This window comes from Mus caroli, chromosome 7 (genome assembly GCF_900094665.2).
Source record: "Mus caroli chromosome 7, CAROLI_EIJ_v1.1, whole genome shotgun sequence".
NCBI lineage: Eukaryota > Metazoa > Chordata > Mammalia > Rodentia > Muridae > Mus > Mus caroli.
The window spans coordinates 115478769-115501403 of NC_034576.1; the positions used below are offsets into that span (position 1 = coordinate 115478769).

The 22635-nt window shown below is 48.0% G+C and overlaps 1 protein-coding gene across 5 annotated transcripts in view; it reads left to right on the plus strand.

Annotated features, from left to right (window-relative positions):
* The first annotated feature begins 3679 nt into the window (after positions 1–3679).
* Positions 3680–22635, plus strand: part of Arntl (aryl hydrocarbon receptor nuclear translocator like) — a 102623-nt gene continuing 83667 nt past the window's right edge. For 2 of the 5 annotated variants that reach the window (XM_021166154.1, XM_021166155.2), the window contains exon 1: positions 3680–3861. The gene's annotated coding sequence lies outside the window, so the exon portion shown is untranslated. The remainder of the gene's footprint in view (positions 3862–22635) is intronic. The other 3 variants (XM_029479643.1, XM_029479644.1, XM_029479645.1) reach the window with 2 other exon arrangements.

Here is a 22635-nt window from a genome sequence, read left to right on the forward strand (position 1 = left end):
CTGGAAGGTAGGTATTCTAGTTTGCTTTTCTTTTCTTTTTTTTTTTTTTTTTTTTTTTTTTTTTTTTGGTTTTTCGAGACAGGGTTTCTCTGTGTAGCCCTGGCTGTCCTGGAACTCACTTTGTAGACCAGGCTGGCCTCGAACTCAGAAATCCGCCTGCCTCTGCCTCCCGAGTGCTGGGATTAAAGGCGTGCGCCACCACGCCCGGCCTAGTTTGCTTTTCTGTTGGTATGATAAACACCATGACCAAAAACAGTTGGTGGGGAGAAAAGGCTTATTTGCTTTACCCATTAAAGTCCATTATCCAGGGTAGCCAGGGCAGGAGCTCAAGACAGAAACCTGAATGCAGAACTGAAGCAGAAGCCACGGAGGAACGCTGCTTGCTGGCTTGCTCTTCCTAGCTTTCCCAACTACCTTTCCCATACAGACCAGGCCCATCTGCCTTAGGAAAGTACCACCCACAGTGGGCTGAGTACTTCTACACCAATTAGCAGTCAAGAAAACGTGTCAGTCTAATGGAGGCAATTTCCAATTGCCAGTCTCTCTTCCTTCCCAAGTACATCAAATTGACAATCAAGATTAGGTAGCGTAGAAGGTATATGAACTTCTGGGATGAGGGTTATGTTAAACATATTTAAAGAATTTGGCACTCACAGGTGCTCACTAAATAATCTCTTTTCCTTTCTTTATCCTTTCTTTGGTTGTGTGATTTTTATTCCTGCTCAGGAAACTTAGATCGAGAGTACTTACTTTGACTTTTTAGTTGTACTGAAAGAATTGATAAATTCATTGTTCTGGAAGGTAAAGAATAAAAGGCAAAGTAGGTGCCAGTAGAAGATAAACGTGTTTGGGTTTTTAACAAAGAGAAGCACTATGGAAAATATAAATGACCATGAAAAAAACCAGGTTTGCACAAGGAGAAGCCATCTTTTCTCTACTAGTGGTAGAAAAAAGCAAGATAAAAAAGAAGATAATCAAGGCACATGGAGGGCTAGAATCTTAACCCACCCCCACCCCCGGTTTGGCCAGCTATTCCTTGGTGAACCCTTTTTGTAGTAGGACAATGTATCATCAAGACAGAGGCAGCTAGAGTTACTATAAAATTCTCTTTGTTGATTCCAATGAGGTTCCACCCACACGCCCTGTCCTTCCATCCCTTCCGGGCCCCAAAGAGTACGTCTAATTTCTCCTCTATTTGACAGCTCTTCAAATATGTGAAGAAAGTTACCTTGTACTCCCCGGGGCAAAAGCTTCTGTTTCCTTTAATCTTTCCTCATGTGGCATCGTTTCTAGTCGCATTACATCCTGATCTCTCTCCTTGTGCACAGTGATAATTTTTCTTTGCCAAGTCTCAGTCACAGGCAACTCCATGTGGGTACTGATCAAGACAGCCCATGTTGCTTTCTCTTAGACTTTCAGGGGTTGTCCGGAGACAGCATTCTTTCTCTGGGCAGCCACAAGTCTCTGTGGACTGAGACTGAGTTGTGTGTGACTTAGGGTTCCCATCTTGTTCTTTTATGCATCTGTTCAGACACCTCTGCCCTACCCTGTCTAAGAACAGCAGGCTTCCCAAGATGGGACCCTATTAAGGAGCCCATTGTTCCCTATCAAATTTGGCTGGTGTTAGGTAGCATCTCTTCCTCTGTTGGCTTTCTGCCACCTGGAAAATGAATGCAAATTTCCTAGTTTTTCTTTCAGGACATGGGTAAAAATCCTGAGTCTGGACCTCGTTGAGAGCCTTGAACCATTTTTTGGTAACTGGCCTGATGTGAGCCTTTAGAGTGGAAACCACATTTAGAACACGACTGACACTTTATCTGTAGAATGGGGTAAGAACTGCTTTCTGCACAGGATGGTTGTCAGGGGTTGAGAAAAAAGGAGGGAAAGCTTTTAGCACATGCCCGGCACACAACACGGTAGAGAGATATTGTGGGATGCATCAGCCAGCATCTTCAGGTTACTGGTACTTAGCTATTAGTCCATTTAATTAGGTCAGCATCCAGCCCACATTTCCATCTTGTAAGTAATATCTTTTCTAATGCTGTATTAAAGTTCCATCTACACAGAGAGATTCCTTCACAAAACAGGGCAGAGAAAGAATAAATCTGCTTTGAAACTCAGGGGAAGTGGGAAGTTACCCATCAAGTTCTTTGGTCTTGAAGCCAATTCACATTCCGACCAAGGCCGTGTGCCTTGCAAAGGGCTGGACATGGGTCATGGCTTTATAAACATTGAAATGCTGCCTTGTGTCCCAGGAACCTGCCTGTCTAGAATTCATTCTATAGTCACACGAGCTGGTCCACTTCACATAACTGAGTCAAGTGTTTTGATCCCATTTGTTCATGGATCCAGCCCACATTTGCAGAGTACTTTCTGGGTGTCAGCCCTATCCCCAACTCTCCACCCAGGCCCCTCCAGCACATGCTAAAGGGGAGGGAGCACACATGGGTCAAAAGGGAGGCAGTGGCCTTGCTATCAGGAAGTTTAACATTTAGAAGGTCTGCCAGTTGTTTGAAGGTAGAAACAAGACAACTTCTTTCCCTCTCCCTCTCTCTCTATTTCTCCCTCCGTTCTCTTCCTCCCCTCTCTGTCTCTTTCTTTAAAAAAATAAATAACTAAATAAATATCTGAGCAGGTGGTGCCTCGGGAGGCAGAAGCAAGCGGATCTCTGTGAATTGGATTCAAAGCCATCCTGATGATCTACAGAAGGAGTTCCAGGACAGCTAGGACTACAACAGAACAACTAACCACCCAAACAAACAACTTTGCAACTTTTCTTTTTTCCCCCGCTCCTTTGATACTTTTGCAAAGTACATTTGCTAGGGCCATGTCCATAACATATAATAGAATCTTGCTCAGGTCTCACCCTGTGGCCCCAGCTAGCTCAGTACTCGCGATTATCCCCCTGCCTCAGTTTCTTGAGGGTTGGAATTACAAACTACGCCACCACCCCCGGGAGACTTCTCTTTCGATCGGGAATGACAGTTCCACCGGACGCTTGGAGGTCAAGAAAAACAAAAAGAACGCGCGATCCGGTTAGTCGTCGGAAGGAAAAGTCTTCTAAATACGCTAGGTATTAGCGCTGTGGTTCCGACTAGGACAAGCCAGGGGTTTCAGGAAGGTTCTGTCACTCTGAGTTCCTAAAATGTGGTTTCCTAGATGGAGCTGGAGAGGGATGGGCGAAGAGATGCAGCGTTTTCTCAGTGTTCTACGAGCCAGGAAGGGGACGGAGGAGAAGGGAGAGCTGAGAGGCAGGCACTAGCCAGGGACGCGGCTGAGGAACAGGGGACGACGGCGAGTTCGCAGAGTCCGCACCGCAGTGGCCTCAGCGAGCTTTAGACTTGAGGAGGAAAACCGAGGGCTGGGGCAAGAAATCCACAGAGCGTGCCAATTGGTCCACTCCTCGGGGCGTGTGCTTCTGTGCGCCAAATGATTGGTGAAGGGAAAGTAGCAGGTAAACCAGCCCTGCCGTCTTGCCATTGGTCAGAGGCTTTCCTATCGGTCATTCGATTGGCTAGCCTAACGCGGAGCAGAACGCGAATTGGTTTGGGTTGTCCGCCAAGACAACTCCGTTCGCGCTCTCTGATTGGCTAGCGGGAAGAGGCAGGTATCCGGGCTGCGCGGCTCCTCCATTGGTGGGCGGGGAAGGGGGGTTGGGCACAGCGATTGGTGGGCGGGGGGCCGGGCCTGGGCCGGCGGGGAGCGGATTGGTCGGAAAGTAGGTTAGTGGTGCGACATTTAGGGAAGGCAGAAAGTAGGTCAGGGACGGAGGTGCCTGTTTACCCGCGCCGGACTTGCCGCCGCCGCCGCCGCGGGATCCGAGTGCGGGTGCGGGCGCGGGCGCTCGCAGCGAGAGCCACGGTGAGTGTCGGCATGGCTGCGGGCAGCAGCCGTCTCGGGGCGTCCCGTCGGGGGTCGCGAGTTCCCGGGCGGGCGCACCGCCCCCGCCCCCGCCCCCGCCCGCGGCGCAGCCGGGCCGCCGGGAGCCCTGCCCGACGTGCCCGCTGCCGGCCTTAAAGGGCCCGTGCGGCTCCCAGCCCCCACCTAGCCTCGGGGAGGCTGCGCCCCTTAAAGGCGCCGCTCCCGCGCACCCCCATCTTCCCCGCCTGGGCTGCACAGCGGGCGGGGGAGGACTGGGGGGACCCTGGGACGCTGTCAGCGGGTGCGCCCACCTTCCCCGCGCGGGCATCACCACCTGGCTCGGGAGGGGGCGGCCGGCGGCCTCTTAAAGAGACAGCAGTACCGGGTGGCAGCAATGACCCGAACCTGGGAAGAGCTCCGGGATACATCCCCGGGAGCTTCTGGATCCCCGTGGAGATGGCCGGGACGCGGGCAGAACGATGCTATGCGGCGCTTGCCTGGTCAACCCTTCTACACTTCCCCCTCGGGAGCCGGGTGGGGGCGGGGAGGGCGTCTCCGTCAAGTCGGGGAGTCCGTACTGGTACGTCCCTATGGCCTGTCTTGGGGCTGGCGCGGACCCCGGGAATCCCCTGGCTGGCTTGGATCAGGCCCACGGACAGCCGTCGGGCCTGCGCTGTCCGGTATCTGGGTGGTCCTGGAGGATGTGTCTTCCCTGTTGGGTCTGGGAGTAGGTACCCGATGGCGTGGGGACTGTGCCCTGCGCCCGGTGGGCGTTAGAGACCCAAGGAGTGCGCAGCGGAGGCTTCACTCAGATGCGGGTTTGACAGATAATCGGGGAAGAGGAAGATTTCCACTGGAGATGACTCCAGTGTAGATAGCTTGGGGTGCTCGGGTTAGCAGGGAGAAATCAAAGATAGAATTTTATGCAGGGCGCACATGGAAGCCATCCCCGGGGTCGCGTAGCGGGTTGTGTTCGGCGCTGGGGAAATGAGTACGTTGGACACCGGTGTGTGTGTCTGTTGTCAGAGTTGCACTGGCCAAGCTGACATGATCGCCCCTTACCTGTTCGGGGTGCACCTTCTCCCTACACAGCCTAGTTTTGGCCTTCGGACCCCTTGAGATCTGGCTCCTCTCCTGTCTTAAGTTGCTACTTTTAAAGCAAGAAATCATTAATCAAGTTTTCTCACCTAACTTCCAAAAATCAGAGACTGTAATCACGACCAATTACTTTTTGACAGTACCAGTATTGCCAAGATCTTCGTTGTGGGTTTTGTTTTTATGTCCAGGAAAACTGATCATTAAATGCTTTTTTTCCTACTGCTCTTGCTTGTCATTTTTCCTTTTCACATTTGCTGCTGTGCCCTCTTTCAATCTATTTTTACTTAACAACTATTATTTTTATTCTTAAGTTCCCATTGATACCAGGATCTGTCAATTTGGGTTGGTGGATTTTCTAATTAATGTACTAGTTGAATCATGAGCTTAAAATAATCATTGCTGCTCTTGAGCAGTTTTGAATAATCTCAGGCTCCCTGTGCTTGCAAGAAAGTGGGGGGGGGGGTCGGATCGCTGCTGTTAAATTTGATTCCCGTACCAGTGAAGTTCCAAAATATATATATATATATTTTTTTTTAAATACAAAATGTAATCCTTAAGTTTATTCTTTGTTGCTGGGTTTATATTATTGCTAAGTCTTTAAAAATGGGTTGTTGAACATATTTAGAAGGGTTAGAAATTTTCTAGGCAGATTTGAAATTGGGTGTATCAGCGGAAGCTGGATCTGTAGCAGCACTTTGGTTCTATCTTAGCTGTTGCCAGTGAATAATGACGATGTTAAAACAGCAGTTAAATTTGTACTTTGTTCCAATCTCTGCTGCTTAAAATGGGAGAGGCTCTGATAAGGCGTGGAAGAGTGGTAACCTGGGAGTTAGGAGGCATGAAAATAGGTTCTAGCCCTGACTGGAACCCGGTGGCTTTGCTACTAGGAGCAAGTTACTACACCTTTCTGTGTTATGTTCACCTCTGATGGAAAGTCAGACAGTTGATCTAAGGGATGTCAAAGATTTCTACCACTCTTAGGTTCTATATGCCTCTCAGTATTGAATAAATTTGAATCAGGGTAGGCTTCTACCTCCTGGAGCTGTCAGAACAATTGAGCGAAAGTCCTTTTTTCATGGGACAGTTAAGTAGATCAACAGATGGTGTTTAAAGAGATCCATTTCAAATGATTTATAATTGATGACGATTCACTCGTATCACTGCTATTTGTAGAAGAGGTTTACATGCCACGGGACAGGAAAAGGAAGTGGCCGTGTTTTCAGATTTATCCCTTCATGTCCCCAGTCTCACTGGGATTCATGTATGCATAAGTGCCACGGAAAGACCTGGCCACATTAATAGCTCTGCATATGAGCATGCAAAAATGAATGATTTTATCTGTGTGCAGTGCACAGTCTGCTTTCTGTCTCTGAGCTTTCTTTCTTTCTATGATTCCATCATCGCCCCACTGTGGTAGGAGAATGTGAAGATGAAAGAGCTCCTGTCCCTGACAGCATGGCAGTTTCAGATGGTGGCTTCGGTGTGATGCTAACTGATATAGATGTTTGCAGGGAAAATAGAAAAGACAAAACCCTTTCTAGACTTTCGAGGTTAAACGGGGAGCTCAGGGACACAAGCATGCTCTTTTCTGTCAGTCTTCTCTGTTGTCCCTTCATCACGGGACACAGGCAGATGGACCCTAAACCTTTCTCCTCCCCTCCATCCACCTTCTATGACTTTCGCTCCTTGGCATTTTTTTCCCCATTCAGAGCACCCTGTCCAGTCTCCCCTCTGTGCCTTCCCCTTTTCTCAGGTGGGAGAAAACACTGCTTTTCCCACTACTCTCGAATAGGCAGGAACCCCTGGGTTCTGGTGGAAGAAGGAGCTGGACTTGGGTTGGAGCCCTGTGGCTTTGGACATGTGCCCTGCTTCTCAGACCTCCCTGCTGCTCCTTGGGTGCCGGTGACAGTGCCTGTCTCTTGGAGGATGACAGGACATGATGCATGTCAAATGCCTAGCACACAGGAAGCCTCTCCTCAGTGCCAGATGCCACTCCCTCCCACCTCTGCCAGGCTCCTGTCGCTAGAACACCTTTTGTGCTCTCTGCCCTCAGAAACCCCACCAGTCTCAGTGGAACCTTTGTCTTGATTTGGGAATAGGAAGAAACAGGTCTATTGTACACCAGGCATTTCCCATACTAGGTGCCCCTGAGTCTGGATATCTCCTTGCTGGATGCCAGACTGTTCTAGAGCTGAACATTCTCCTGCTGAGGATTTTCTCCCTACTTTCCTTCTGTATATTTCTTCAGACTTGTAAAAACTTTCTAAGTCTTGAATTCCAGGTTGTTTTGGTCGGTCCCTTTGCAGCTTGCTCTTCTTTGTCTTTCACTCTCTGGAAGTCACCTCTTCCTTGTACCATTAGGTCATGTTGCTTTCTTGATTCTCTTCCTGTTCCTGCTGAAGGTCAGCATCTACCTTCTGCTCATGCTGCCTTCTCACCCCCAATCCCCACCTCCACAGTTCCATCTCTGGCCATGCCCCACTCCCTCCTGCTTTAGCTATGGCAGGTTCCTGTAGTGTCCTGTGGGGTTACAGGCTTGCAGCCTATCTTCAAGCACTCTTCCCCAGAATCAGCACACCACCCTGGGGCTTAGAGCTCTTCATGCTCTCTCCCAGCTGTTCAACCAGGCAGTTTTGTTAGGGGGTTTAGAGCCCCAATACTTCCATAGCCCAGCTTTTGCTTGCATCCTTCATCACTAATGGCCAACTTGCTTTTTCTCTAAATCTTGGCATCCTCCTGATGGGATCTACCTCTGGTACCTAGAGCTGCAGTGTGGACCAAATGAGTTAAGATACTGCATATGTATGTTAAGGTCTTCACCCCACATTTTGCAGTGGCTCGGTGGTGTTACTCCTCATTGCTCTGTTCCTCTATGTGTTGTGGGGGATTCTCTACATCCAGCCCACATGCTGGCCCGAAGTTGCTGTGTGCACAGGACTGTCCAGCCAAGCTAAAGGGTAACCCTTCCCATGCACCAGCCCTAGCCTGATCCTCCCTACCTCTGGGTCCTCACACACCCACTTTTCTGTTCAAACTCTGGCACTGAGACCTTTGGGAACAATCTTTGTCTTGACACCTGGCAGTAGTGTCCCCAGCTCTTGATCATTCTGTAATCCCTGTAGGTTCTGCTGTATTCTATAGCATGTTTGGCTGTTCCCAAGACCATGGCCTATTTGTCCAGAATGAGCACTTTGGGTATCATTCATTTTGATTCCTCCCAAATAATAAGCACAGGAGGCCTGGGACGTATTGTCTGGTGCCCATCCCAGTTGGAGACTGGAGGAGTGGGGATACACATGGCAGAGAGCCCCTGGGGATAAAGGTGAGGGGTATAGTAGGGTCATGGGTGTACACGGCCTTGAGTAATGAGGTCTCATGGAAGGAGAGTGTGACCTGGGGATAGGGAGATGACGTGTCCCCAGTCCTTGCTTCAGGGGAATGCTCAGTGCTGAATGAGTGCAGGAGCATAAAGGCAAATGACTGTTGTTTGGGAACATGGTGTCTTTTTAAATTCTGTAAACTCCTATGTGTGCACCCTGAGTAGAGATGGGTCTTTAATTTAATATTCTGGTTAATATTGTTTTGGACGTAGACTGAGGAAAACGTTTATCTGTATTTATCCCTTTCACTACTGCTCCAATTGTGCTTCACTACTACTCCAATTGTGCGACCAGGACGAATTAGTGAGCATCTTTGAGTGTGATTTGCTTCAAATGAAAAGGAGTAATAAATAATTATGGCAATTGTAGCTAGCATTTTGGGGGCATTTTTTGTGTGCTGGTAGATATGTTGCTTGCCTTAGACTTGTTAATTTTATGTACTCTTCAACATTATCTTGTGAGGTCAGCACCACTGTTCATATCATACAGATGAGGAGGGCTTTGCAAGCCCAAGATGACCCAACTGCTAAGGGATTTATTTATCTGGTGGACTCCAGAGCCTGCTGGGAGGGTCAGGGTGGTAGATACCATGTGCCCAACATCATCTTAGGAACCCTATGGGCTTGTAGAGATTGGAAACCAGTCTCAGTTGGCAAAGCATGGTATGCACTGTTCTAGAAGGGCTAGTAACCTTGCTATGGTACAAGAGGACCACACATTTGGTTGTTACCCTAGCAGCAGTTATAAAGGCTTTTGAGCATCCTCCTGTATCCTGTGATGTGTATTTGCTATGTCTTGCTTTCTCTCACCTTTCTGAGGTATCGCTCTGATGCAAACCCCTCAAGTCTCCTCCTCCACAGGATCCCCCATATAAGATGAACTTCCTGAAGAAACTCATTGACACTGGTCCCATCATAGACACTAGGAGTTCTGCCCAGGGAGGAGACTTCAGAAGTCTCTCGGCTTTGTCATCCTTATCCCAAAGACCCCTCCCCCAACCCATCCCCCACTACTCTCAACCCCACTGCCAAGCCACTTCCTACCTCAGCCTTGGGGGAGATATACATGTTTTTAATGCCAGTAACTGTTTCCTCTGAATACATTTAGATAGCAAAGGGAACATTGTTTTATGTGGAGAACCTGTTACATAAAAACGAGTTATATAATGTTCAAATATACACCCCACCGAAGGTAATAACCACCAGCTCTATGGAACAGAATTAGCCTCAGATTGACAAGTGGGAAAAGTGACACTGGGCCCTCAGCAAGTCCTTTTGAGCTCTGCCCTCCTTGTTGGGATTCTGGAGCAGGCCGAGCGGGAATGGGCTGGCTCTGCCCTGGGGTGCTGATGAGAGGTGGGTGGGACGTTGCTTTTGGGGAGAGGAGATACAGTGATGTCTTGGTGACTTTTTTCTCCCTCATGTCTTACTTCTTCACACTTGGACCATCAACATCACCTCTGTCCACCTTTCTGCTCCACTCTCCGCTGCTTTGGGTTTTCTTCCTACAGATGGCCAGAAAGAGCCTTCTAAGAACAAATGCTCTGTGCCCAGTCTTCTGGGCCTCTCCAGGCTGCATCTGCCCCTCTAGGCCATCCCTGCCCCTGTCTCCAATTCATATGACTCAGCCCTGTGCCTAAGCTCCCATGCTGCTTCTGTGGAATGCCCTAGCTCATGATCTCTTGACCAGAGAGACCTTTCTCTCTCCCTCCTTTCTTCTGTCTTAGTAAAACCTCCTCCACCCCCTCTCCCCACTCCTTCCTTTTGCTTGCCAGTCATGTATTCCAAAGCGATGATATTTCACAATGGGCAGGTTGCCATCTCCTGCCTAATCAGAATGGTCAGTTCCTTCAGTTTTCAATCGTTTGATGATCTGTCTTCCCCTCACTTCCTGCTCTGTCTCCAGTCATCCATTCATTCAGTGGGATTTCCTGGAGGCTCCCAAGTGCATAGATAGCACAGTTTTGACCTCAGAAGTGACCAGAATGGGCCTCACTGGGGAGGGCAGTAAACAATGAGATGTAAGAAGGAACATATGGAGCGAGTTAGACAACAGGGATCCGACTGAGAATACTGTCAGGGAAGATGACTTAGCTGGTGCTCAGGGAAGACCCCACTGAGAAGGTGACTGGAGCCCAGCTTCCTAAAGATCCAGGAACACTTGGTTAGCCAGAGGATTAGGCTGGTTCGAAGGTGATGATGTTGGAAGCAGCTTGATTGCTAAGGAAAGTAAAAGCTGGGGTGAGGCTATGAGTCTCTGTGGCCAGGCACCAGCGCTCTTCTTTCTCCTCTGGGGAACCTTGAGCTCAGAGTCAAAGGTCTGCAAATATGATTTAAAACATTCACTCTTAGTTGTGTGCCATGTAACTAGCGGTTTACTGTTCCCTGCTTAGAAGGCGGTTTGTGAAACCCAAGGCATTGTTATACTCTGTGTCACATGCAAACAAATTAAGGGTTTGAAAGGTCCCCTCATAAATGAACTGATGGGTGTCACCAGCCACTAACCATTTTAGTTACATTTACTGCAGACTTCTGTACACTGTTTGACATGCACGCTCATCTTAAAAGCAGTTGTTGTTTTTTAAAGTTTATTTGTAATGCAGTTGATGGAAGCTTGATATAAATTTGCCTATAGTAAAACAAAACAAACAAACAAAAAACCCAACCAAACTAATGGTTTGCTTCTTCAGCAAGCTCAGGAAAGCCACTTAGGGACAGCTGTAGCCCAAACCGTATCTCTTTTTTCTAAAGCACTGTTAGCATTAATTAAGCTGCCGCTCACGGGGGCCCTTGTCTGTACTGCATTACAGCTATTTACTGCTGGCTTTAGCTGTTTATCTTAGTCACTTCTACTATTTCTCCAGCCTTTCAGAAATCTTTATGGAAGGAATTTTTTTCTCCTAACCTTTGTGCCCTTAAGAGTTGGTGTGTCGTTTTATAAATGAGACAGTAGAGCTCAGAGAGAAGGGGTTTGTGAGCCAGTGTGGTGATGGGCTGAGCCTCTTAAGAATGAGTATTCCTCTTGGAACTTTGACTTCTCAGCGTCTTCTTAATTATAAAATCCTGTGTTTTCCAAGAGTAATGGGAAAACGACACATGGCCTTCATCGTGTGAACCCTGCTGGGCAATGGCTCCTCCAGATTCTTTCAGTACATGGCGGGGGGGGAGGGGTCTAGGGGACTTGGAAGCTCCCTTGGTTAGTGCTTAGTACCTTTGCTTCCACCCCCCACCCCTGATGTATCTGTCTTTCTAGATGAGTTGGAAGAATTTTTTTCCGTAGAACTTCTTGGTCCAGATAAGAACTTGTGTGTTCTTGGTCATCTAATCTCCCATATCATTATGTAAATCACCTTTTCTTTGGACTCCTAGGGATAAACACGGTGACTGGTTTGTTTGCTTGTGAAATACACTTTCGAGAACCCTGGGACTGGGATGAGTTTGCAACAGAGAACAGAGCTGAAAGAGTGTGGGATCCAAAACAGCTTTAAATGTTAAATGCAAATCTATTTTCAGTATCCTGCTGGAGGGAAAAGGAGCCCAAGGCTGGAGATGATGGAAGCAATCGAGTTCTGCTTCAGAGGAGGAAGGAGTCTTACCTCTGGGGTGGGGAAAAAGCCTCTCTTTCACCAAGCTCCGCCCCTCCCTTCCCACTTCTGAATCCTGTTTTTGGCATCTTGGGTCACTGTGCCATTTGAGACATTTGATATTTAAGTGACGTTAGTGGCTGAGATCAGCTGGCAACGTTGAGAAAAATGACCAATGTGAGCACGTTGTACTGTCTGTCCTCAGTGCCTTCTGGAGTGAAGGACTGCCGCCCTGGAGTGACAGGGCACTTTTAGCGCTGCCCCTGTCTAGTCAGTTATGAGCAGTACGTTTATTTCTACCTCTCATTTGAAGGCTTAGAAGGAGTTTGTGCAAGGAGACACTGTGCTGGGAACTTCACTGTGGAGCTGGGGGTTGCCTGATGCCCTCATCTTCCTTGGGTGCAGGAATGTCACCTGCTATTTCCTGCTTTGTCGCACACCCAACAACAGACTTAGTGTCTGTACAGAACAACTGCCCAATAAATACCTGTTATTTATTCAGCGGGTGAATTGAGCTTTGTGAAAGCCCCAAATGTCCCTGCCCTCTTACAGGACACATGCAAGATTTGCTCTTGTGTGTGTTTGGAAGAAGTCTAGGCTGCCATTTCCTTTGGGCATCTGTGTGTCCCCTGTTCTGTATGTTGGCAGCGATCCGAGCCTTTTACCGAGGAAGAGTTAACTCTGTAGCTGAGTTTCGTCTTTGCGTTGTCTTTACTTGGCTCCAGAGCACAGCTTAGCAGTGGCTGAGCCGCATCAACTGAAAGGAAACTTACTGCATATTTATTTGGGCACAATGACACATTTATTATTTAGTCAACAGATGTCTTAAAGGTTCTATGCCAAAACCCATCCTAGAACCAGGGCAGAGCTGATTCGGTTTTGTGACCCAGGAAAAAGCCTGTAGTTTTATTTCCTAAACAAGCATTCCCTGGGCTGGGGAAATGGCTCATTTGTTAAGTGTACAGTGAGCAAGTATAAGGTCCCTAGTTCAGACGCCAGCTCCTTATCTAGGATTTAGACTTACAGAGGAGGGTGGGACTTGTCTTTCAGAGGTGGACGGATAAGAGTACAGATAAAACAGAGGCCAGAGGTGGGAGTGACGAGATCACATTCTGAGATGGGCTAACCTAGAATGGAAGGTTCTGAAGTGGCTGTGTTTAACCCACATTGTGATGGGAAAAAGGGACGTCAATGACTAGTCAAAGTTTACCTAGTGGCCATTTAGATCCAGCTAGAGTCTCTGTTGATGGATTGCTGAGGTCACATTGGCTTATGGCTGTGTCTGTGAGGGGTTGTCTGCATTGACTGATCCTGGGGAACCATCCCTTCACATAATGAAGCTGAAGCATGACCCAGCACACACTGATGCATGGCTTCTGCCTGAAGCATGACCCAGCCCACATTGATCCATGGCTTCTGCCTGCAGGCTCCTGCCCTGACTTCGTTCAGTGACGGATTATGAGCTGGAAATGTTAGGTAAAATAAACCCTTTCCTTCCTTGGTTGCTTTTGGCCCGAGGGGTTTATCATAGCAACAGGACGAAACTAGAAACACCTAGTGTGGTAGTTAATGTGGATTGTCAGCTGGAGAGGATCTAAAATCTTCTAGGAGACAGGCACACTTGTGAGGGGTTATCAGCATCCGGGAGGAAGGCCCACTCACAGAGGGTGGTACATTCTATGGGCACGTGTTTCCCACAGAGTAAGAGGGAGAAAGGAGCTGAGGATAGGTTCGTCTCCCTCTGCTTCTGACTGTGGATGCCATATAACCAGGCGCCTCTCAAGCTCCCTGCCAAGATGGACTGCCCTGGAATTTCGAGCCAGAATGACCCCCTTTCTCTTTTCAATTGCTTTTGTCAGGGTATTCAACAGCATCATCACCACCGTTATCATAGTGCGTGTGCTTGCGTGCACGTGCCATGGCGTGCACGTGGAAGAGGGCAACTTTGCGGAATCAGGTCTCTCTCCGTCCACCTTTAAACAGGTCTCAGGCTTTTGTCATTGGCCAGCAAGTGCTTTTTCCCGTGGAGCCGTCCCATTGGCCCCTTGAGGGTTTTTTTTTTTTTTTTCTCTTAAATCAGCAACAGGAAAGGTAAAGAGACACCCGTCAGAGTGGTGGAGACGGGTGGGGGCAGCAGAGATCCCTGGAGGTTACTTTGTTATGACGCGGTAATACTTCCTATGTGCTCACGTGAGCCCCGTGTGAAGGTTGCGGTTAGGTTGGTGCATAGAGGGTGTACTGGCTGGTTTTGTGTGTCAACTTGACACAGGCTGGAGTTATCACAGAGAAAGGAGCTTCAGTTGGGGAAATGCCTCCACGAGATCCAGCTGTGGGGTATTTTCTCAATTAGTGATTAAGGAAGGAGGGCCCCTTGTGGGTGGTGCCATCCCTGGGCTGGTAGTCCTGGGTTCTATAAAAAAGCAAGCTGAGCAAGCCAGTAAGTAACATCCCTCCATGGCCTCTGCATCAGCTCCTGCTTCCTGACCTACTTGAGCTCCAGTCCTGACTTCCTTGGTGATGAACAGCAGTGTGGAAGTGTAAGCCGAATAAACCCTTTCCTCTCCAACTTGCTTCTTGGTCATGATGTTTGTGCAGAAATAGAAACCCTGACTAAGACAGAGGGCTAAGTGCAGCAGAGGTCTGAGTGGAAGGAACTGGATGGGTCGGATGGAGAGAGACATGGAGCTAGAAGTCCAAGTTAATTGACAGTTGTGTTAGTCGGCATGACTGCTGTCAGTTGTTCTTTGGAGTTCTGGATCCTGCAAACATCTACCAGTGCACATGGCCTTTAAGTGTGTACTGCGGCCAGGTATCTCAGTCATGAGCTCTTCCGAGGCAATGCGCCATGTTGAAAGACACGTGTTATAAAACAAAGGTGTTTTGTTTGTAAGGAGCACTGGATTAGAAATGGAATAACCCGCAGTCTGGGCTGCTCCCGCTACTTACCACCATCCCTTAAGCATATCACTGATGTCTCAGACTGAGTCTGATTGTTAGGCTGGTAAAATAATTCTCATCCAACCCTTCACAGAGTGGGTGAATCTGATGCTTGAGAGAGACAGCAGAAGAAGCAGGCCTTGAAGCTGGAAAGGTACAGTTTTACTGGTGGGATTGTACTGGCCGGCACAGGTGTTCTGGCCGAGCAGGGCCACCTCTTGAGCCGGCTGGAGGATGTGGCGCTGTCCACTACATGGGTGCTGACTCGTACTACTTTGTTGGCGAGAAACATTTTTGTTGTTGATTTTTTGTTTTGAGACAGGGACTCGTGTGCATGGGATGGCTTCGAGTTTTCTGTGTAGCCGAGGATGACCCTGAACTCCCAATCCTCCTGCTCTCAGCTCCCAAGTGCTGAGACTGCAGGCTTGTGCCAGCACCCTGTTTATTGCAGTGCTGAGGATTGAACCCAGGGTTTCGTGCGTGCTGAGCAAGCATTCTGCCAGCTGACCTCCATCTCCAGCCCTGGAGCCATGCTTTAAAGGCAGTTACTCATTTCGTAGCCAGAGACGGAGAGCCTTCTTACCAGATGTGGATGGAAAAGTTAGATACAGATAGTCATGCAAATGTCTTCTTCTCTGAGAATATCTCTCAGCATAATGATGAAGAGCTCCAAACCAGAAAAACAAGTGTCAGAATCTAGCCAACTGGCTGGCCAGGCACTCTTGCATGGTTCGCCTGTCCTCAGGCAGTAGGCAGAGATCCAGGAGAACCTCTATTAGCCTGGGATAAATAAATGAGCCAGCAGCACTGTCCAGGTAATAGCCAGTCACAAAAGCCTGTGGCTGCTGGGGCATAGCAGAACCTTGCTTGAGATCTTCCAGCTTTTAACTTTATCAGTAATATATATATATACACATTATATATGTGTGTGTGTATTATATACACATTATATATTATATATACATTACATATATTATATACATATTTGTTATATATTAAGAGTAGTGCCTAATCTTTGGCTGTTGACGTATGCTAAGCATCATGCTAAGTGCTGCCTTGCCTTTTCCGTTTACGGGGTGGATGACATAGATCTCATTCTCTTGTTAGGGAGTCTGAAACTCAAGGAGTACCTCAGATGATGTGTGCTATGTGGAAAAGCTGGGACCAAAACCACAATCTCAAGAGCCTGCTTTTAAAAAAAAACAAACAGCAATTTTTCTTATTTCTAGAACTACAGAATGCTTCCTGTCTTAGTCTGAGGGCTTCTCACAGCACCGTGGGGCCTGCGAGCTTTTTTTTTTTTTTTTTTTTTTTTTTTTTTTGGTGGACAGCCGTATCACCATGCAGTGGCCCCAGCTCACTGCAGCTCTCTTTTCCTCAGAGCCCATGACTGACATCCTGCTGGCTGCTCTGGGGCCGGTGAGCAAATGGATGTCAGTGAAGAATGCAGCAGAGACCGACTCTTGCCAGCTATGCTCCCTAGTCCATAAGGAGCTATTGGATGAGAGATTTCTCTAGGTCTCATGGAGTGGCTGGGCAGCATCTGGTCTGCTAGGGTTTCTGGGTGGATGAGCATCAGCATCTTCTCTTAAAAGCCCTTTCTAAAAGTGCCGTCTCACATTCCCAATCAGTTTACTAAGCTGTTTTTATAGGCAGTGCCTTGTTTGGTGTCTGTCATGACCCTGGAAGACAGGTGTTAGGAATCTGCATGTGCAGACTGGAAACTAACTAGTCTGGGGGTGTGAGTCACTGCCCAGGGCCCCTCAGCTGGTCAGTGGCAGAGCCAGGCCTCCACGCTGCGTTTCTATTTCAGCTTCACCTCTAACCAGGCTTACCCAGGTTTCTCCTTCCCTGTGCTTTGCTAAAGCTGTTCTTAAGTGTTCTGTATACTGTATCTATAAGCCTTTGGGACCTGCAGGAATGATTAATTTAATGTGTTTTGTGCTACGAACTGTTTCTGAGCCAGTAAATAAAAGATCACACGACAGCTTCTTGTCTTGGATTCAGCCAATACATATCTCCCCCAGATGATATACACGATGCACATGTCCTTTACAGGAGATTCCTGGGCCACCAGCAGCCCTCGTATCTGAAAAACAACAACAACAAAAAAACAAACAAAAAACCCACAAGGCTTTTATAGTTGACAAATCACGAAGTTTATATAATTTCTCCTAAAAGTTGACCATTGAGTTCTTGGTCAGGAACACAGCTCCTGTGATAACTGTTTCCATGGAGACATTAGCCTTGGCCCTCAGTTCGGCTTGCAGTACCTTTGCTGGGAGTGGAGGGAGCTGCTGTAGAAGACTGGGGACTGGTTGCAGGCCTCACCTCTCTTGAGATCGCCTACGATTTCTGAAGGAAGCTCATTTCCTTTTTTGGGTTCCTCAGTTTTCTTCTGACTGAATAGACTTTCCCTTTGAGATCCAGGCGGTGTCCTTTATTCACAATTTTTCCATGAGATAATAACATGGAATGAACACTTTCATGTACAGGTCTAGACAGCCCCTTTCAAGTGTTTACTAGCTTCACTGGGGGTGTGCAGATCTGGTTTCATTTAGGTACTTGGGCTAGTTCTTCTGTTAAGGAGACCCACAGATCCCACACTCCCACAGTAGCTGAGCCCAGGTGGAGGGTGACTTCTATGTGTCAGTCCAGAGTAAAGGGGGTCTAGGCCTGGTGTCATCAACAAGTGACTTCCACTTGGTGACTGAAGGTGAATGCTTCATTTCACCTTCCTCAGTGGGAAGAACCAGGGTACAAGGGGTCCTATCACTCTATGGTGAAGACCTTGAATCAGTAATTCTTTACCCCCTGAGGTCAGATCTTAGTGCTGTGGACACATATAGCTGCAAAGGAGGCTAGGAAATATCTTTAATTGGGAGGCCGTGTGCCCAGCAAGGTCGGTGGTGGAGAGGAAATGGAACACTGGGGAAGATGGTAGCCAGCCATTGTGGTGGCAATGGCAAAGTGGTTAGTTGATCTGGAGCTAGAGTGGATGAGAACGAGGGAATCCCTAAATCAGGAACCAGAAGTGTGGCAACCATTGAAACCAGGGCAAGTACATCTAGAGCCATCTAGAGATCAGAACACTTCACTGCTCACAGTCAGCAGCCAGCTTGTACCCAGGCAGCAGAAAGGACTCTTAATCCAAAAAGTCTTAAGTTGTCAGCAAGAGGAAGCGAGCTCACCAATGTGATTGGCACAGTAGGAAGAACCCTTACTGAGGAGTCAGAGACCTGTGTTTGAAACTAGCCTTTCTCTAGCTAGGCAGTGGTGGTGAATGCCTTTAATACTAGCACTTGAGGCAGAGGCCGGAGGCTGGAGGCAGGAGGCAGGAGGCAGGAGGCAGGAGGCAGGAGGCAGGAGGCAGGAGGCAGGAGGCAGGAGGCAGGAGGCAGGAGGCAGGAGGCAGGNGCAGGAGGCAGGAGGCAGGAGGCAGGAGGCAGGAGGCAGGAGGCAGGAGGCAGGAGGCAGGAGGCAGGAGGCAGGAGGCAGGAGGCAGGAGGCAGGAGGAGGCAGGATTTCTGAGTTCGAGGCCAGCCTGGTCTACAGAGTGAGTTCCAGGACAGCCAGGGCTACACAGAGAAACCCTGTCTTTAAAAAAAAAAAAAAAAAAAAAAAAAAAAAAAAAAAGGAAGGAAGGAAAGAAATCACCTATGACCTGAGCAGGACATTCTAGTAAATATTATATTATCTATAAAAGAGGGATAGCTGTGATTGATGGCCTTTACTGCTGGAGCAGTGTGAGGCTAACGGATGAGGACCACTCATCACTTGCAGCTCCATGGTAACGGGTGGAGCATCTGTCTGTTCACTGTTGTATCCAGTACTCCTTCTAGTGCCTGGCGTGAGTCCATTCCTGAATGGAGTGTGGATATTACAAGAGGTAGAAAAGGGCATATACAAAGGAGCTCTCCGTCCTGCAGTCCTCTCTTCAGGAAAAAGGGTTCAAGACTCTTGGCTGGATCAGCAATGGAACCCATGTATAAAACCCAGTAGGCATCAAGTATCGAGGCAGCCATTTGAGCATCTCCCAATTGGGTGGCACAGTCTCACTGTGTGGATGACCAGCTATAACATAACTGAAGATAGAATCCATGGGTGTGAACCAGCCTTTAAAAATGACTTGGCCAGCCTGCTGATGTTCTGAAGACCACCCAGACTTGACTTCCTGCTTCAGAATAATCAGATGCAGTTATAAAATTCCTTCGATTTGAAAAACATGGCTTATTCAAACTATTGCCTTGAAGAAATGATCTAGACAAGAAGATATAAAAATGGGCTTCATGTTTTTTTGTGATGAGAACTTCCATCCTAGTTTTAGTGGTGATTTTTTTTCTGCTGGTAAAGAAATTGGGGTTCTTTAGATTAATTAATTTTGTTGCTATTTTTTCAAACTTTATTCTCGTATTTGTTTTATTATTTATTTATTCACTACGGGTGAGCACCTTGCTGGGAACAGTGTGAAGCAGTTGTAGATGGGTTTTACTGCAAGAAAATGTGTTACTGAAATTTCTTCACAGTATGCACCCATTTCTTTTAAATTCTCATTAAGGGAAGGAGAGAAAGGCAGCAGAATATTAACAGTGCTTCTCATCTTATGGGGTTAGAGGTGATTTTATTGTGTTCTTACTGTGTGGTTTCCTTGGCTCAACCCTGTGTGTATCAGTTTCATGATCATAAAGGGGCAAAAAAATTAGCCCTACAAATAAATAAGTTCATATTCAAAGCCTAAACTCAGATTGATTGATTGATTTTGGCACCTGTCCTGGGCTATGAACTCTCAAATACTTCCAGACTGATCCAGACTACTTCCTGACCAAGGCAATAAGGAACACGTACAGTGACAGGTGTTCCTCCTGCGTTAGGAAGGATGTCCAGCAACACCCCTGTGATTTGGCCAGGCTTAATCACAATATGTATGTATGTATATATGTATGTATGATTTTTTTGAGACGAGGTCTCACTATGTTGTGTGATCCTTTCTTTTGTACTGCAGCACCCTGACTCTATCCAGCATTAAGGGCTGGGCACCCCTGGCTCTCCTAGGCTCCTTCTATACCTGATCTCTCTATTCATGCTCAAGTTTGATTTTTCTGCTGCTGGCTTCTCGAGAGAACTCACTGTGGTCCTCACCTCCCTATAGTGTCCCTCTTTGTTGTCGCTCAGGTGAGTGAGCCGAGCTGTGTTGGGACAGAGGAGATTTGGAGGCACTGACCGGAGGCACTGAGGTAGCCACAGACTTTCAAGAAGACACTGGGCTGCCCTTCCCTCTGGGACTTAGCCCATAGGCAGCCTGGCAAGCTTGCCTGTGGCTCTCAAAGGTGTCTGACTGGTCTCTGAAGCCAGACAGTTCCCAAGTTGTCATTCATCTACAGAGTTCTTGTATTGTGGCAGACTAAAGTGTTCCATATGGTGGCAGAGGTACAAGAATGAGCCAGTGACCTCGCCTTAGCTGAGAGCAGCTTTGGGGAGAGAAAGGAAGCTAACCAGAGGCTCAAGGAATAATTATACGCTGTGCAACTGGCCCCAGAGGAGGTAAGAAGTGTCTGTTAATAGTGGCACTGGAGGGCCAGAGTGCATGGGAATCCAGGACTTTAATCCCAAGGCCTGGCTCCTCCCATTTCCCCTGGGCTTGGTGTAGAGCAGTGAGCCTCAGCCTTCCTAATGCTGCAACCATTTAAGTTTATACAGTTCCTCATGCTGTGGTGACCCTCCAATCATACTTATTTTCATTGCCTTCATAGCTGTAATTTTCTACTGTTGTGAATCATGATGTAAACATATGATATGCAGGATATCTGATGTGTGACCCCTGTGAAAGGGTCATATGACACCCCCCCCCCCACAGTGGGTCCCAACCCACAGGTTGAGAACTGCTGGTGTTGAGATTATAAGACCTCTCAGGTGCTTCAACAGCCTGGTCAGACCAGGGCCTGCAGGTGGAGGATAAGGTGAAACTAGCTAGTTTGGCATTCTGAGTGACTCTCTCTGAGCTGCCCTAGATAAGTTGCTAGCTTTTTTGAAGACCGATAAGCCAACCTTGATGTAAGAGTCCAGACTAATGCTTGTAGCAGCTTTGTCTGAGGCAGGTTTGTGTATTGTCTCCCATTATTTTCAGCATCTAAGTAGGTTCAGCAAGGATTTTGGCTGGTACCTTCAGGGAACTATTTTTAATGAACTCCTCTGCACTTCCTCATTAGCCCCAATTCCTCTCCTGGTAGCTCGGGCTCAGGCCTTCAAACAGACTGAGAATATACTATTTTTACTGTTGTTTCAAATTCTGGTCACTGGTGTTCAGGGATCACTGTGTAAGAGCTTTAGGTGACCCAGAAAAGCTTGGTGGCAGGCCCAGGTGAGGGATCGCACACAGAGTCCTCATGAAATCTTCTAGACCTTCCTGACAAATCTCAGGGTTTGGCCCTTCGTCCTACTCTTTGGATTTGCTTTTCTTAGAAAACTCTTGGGCCGTTAGCTTTATGGAGATGCAACAGTCTTCCTCCCATAGAACCAGTGATGGTTGTTTACTGGCCAAAGGAGAAAAGGCCTTTGAAACTTGTCTCGTCCTTATTTGATGTGGTGAGGAACGTTTTAAGTTATTCATCTCTTAAAGAGGTCCAAGGAGGAATCTCCTAACTATCTCAACTTCCTTATCCCCTCCCACCACCTACTGTGACTTTCAGCTAGAGATCATTCCTTCAGGGATGCTGTAATCCCCTGTTGGGCTGGAAGTCTCAGCTACTGAACACAGTTGATTTTCTTGGTGAAGAAGGGAGTTTGTTGCCATTCCTATTTGGCCATCCCTACCTTCTGGTAAAAGGGCATCTGTACTCATCGTGTACATAGAAAAGAGGCCCACAGAAGACCTTGGGGAAGGAACGATCCATCAACAAATGGACTTTTTCTCCTCAAATGTTCACTAGCCCAGATGTGTTAGGTTTTGTTTCAGATTTTCTTTCATAGATCCTTCTGGTTCTCAGGATGACTTTGGGGCTCAACTTGCAGACTTGTCAAGGAAGCCTTTTGCTTCCTGCTGCCTTCTGCCTGGGGCCCTGGGACCCATTTTTGTCATTGTGAGAATGTTGCCTGGTTTGGGGGACATAGGTGTTGCTTAGCTTCTGGGTATCCTTGCTCCCATTTGGAAGGGTCCATTCGCATCCTTTATAGCCCAGGCACACCTCCAGACCTCCCTCTATGGGGTCAACATGTGATAAAATGCATCCAGTTTGCTCTAAGATAAGCCTGCGCTCTGTCTCTGTCTCTCTATGTGTGTCTCTGCACGTGTGTGTGGTTTGGTCCCTGTGAAGGCTAGAAGGGGGGTTCAGGTCTCCTGGACCTGAAGTTATAGGGAGTTGTGAGCTGCCCTGTATGGATGCTGGGAACTGAACTTGGGTCCTCTGGAAGAGCAGTAACCAGTCTTCCCCCTGGGAACAGGCTCTAGCCCCCTGGGAACAGGCCCAGGGCAGGCACTGTGGCCTAGAGAGTAATGCACTGAACCCATGAAGACAGTGAAGCTCGGAAATAGTTTAGCTTCTTGCCCAAATCCTCGGAGCAGGGACTGGGAAGCACATAGAAGAGCATTCTAGGAGGATGAGAAGCGCTGTCTGTGGATCAGGAGCTCGGCAGCGAAGGCTGGCCGAGTCTCTCCCACTACCACTCGGCAGCGAAGGCTGGCCGCGTCTCTCCCACTACCACTCGGCAGCGAAGGCTGGCCGAGTCTCTCCCACTACCACTCGGCAGCGAAGGCTGGCCGAGTCTCTCCCACTACCACTC